Raw genomic sequence first — 644 nt, 5'->3', positions numbered from 1 at the left:
TATTGTCTGGAAAACAATGCTGTCTTACGTTTTGATGGAGAGAGAGTGTCAGCTAGTGGCCAGGCATTATAGCATAAGTCCAAGCCCTACGCCTTTGCTCATCGATCTGCTTTGTCGTATGTCAGCCACCCCTCTTCCCCTCTCTGTCCCCTTCTCTTCATGCATGATGCTTTTTCTCATCTGCACTGACACCTAAAACCAGGCTCCGCTGTCCCCCCCAATCATGAATATTTCTGAGTTTGTCACCATGCTGGTGCTGTCACGTAGAATGCATTAGCAAAGGGAGAAGGACCCCTGGCTACATTCCTTGGATGTAGTTTTGCAAAGTAAAGTTGGTTTCAATTGTGACATGTTACCCCATATGTATTCAAGGAGAAGAATATAAGATCTCGGGACGGAGAAAGGACCGTTTGTCCTCAGGGCCGCATGAGCTGACGCCACGGTGTAGGAGCAGCTCACGCTTCCTAACGCGTGGCACACCCAGTGCCTTGTGTGTTCTCCAAGCAGCCCTGTGAGGGCTGTTTGTGTCCATTTGATGCACGAGGAAACTGAGGCTCGGGCTGTTCCTGGCTAGCCCAAGCTCACTGCTTCACGGGACTCAGAATCCAGATTCAAACCGAGGCGTTTGATTCCACACTGTTTAT

At 49.8% G+C, this 644-nt stretch overlaps 1 protein-coding gene across 5 annotated transcripts in view; it reads left to right on the top strand.

The window, feature by feature from the left end:
• ERG (ETS transcription factor ERG) overlaps positions 1 to 644 on the top strand; it is a 240,853-nt gene that overhangs the window by 174,244 nt on the left and 65,965 nt on the right. The gene's annotated exons all lie outside the window — the stretch shown is intronic.

The sequence above is a fragment of the Pteropus medius genome, unplaced genomic scaffold (genome assembly GCF_902729225.1).
Source record: "Pteropus medius unplaced genomic scaffold, Ma_sr-lr_union100, whole genome shotgun sequence".
NCBI classification, from domain to species: domain Eukaryota; kingdom Metazoa; phylum Chordata; class Mammalia; order Chiroptera; family Pteropodidae; genus Pteropus; species Pteropus medius.
Note: the sequence above shows the minus strand (reverse complement) of the source record. Positions and strands in the feature narration are given on the sequence as shown.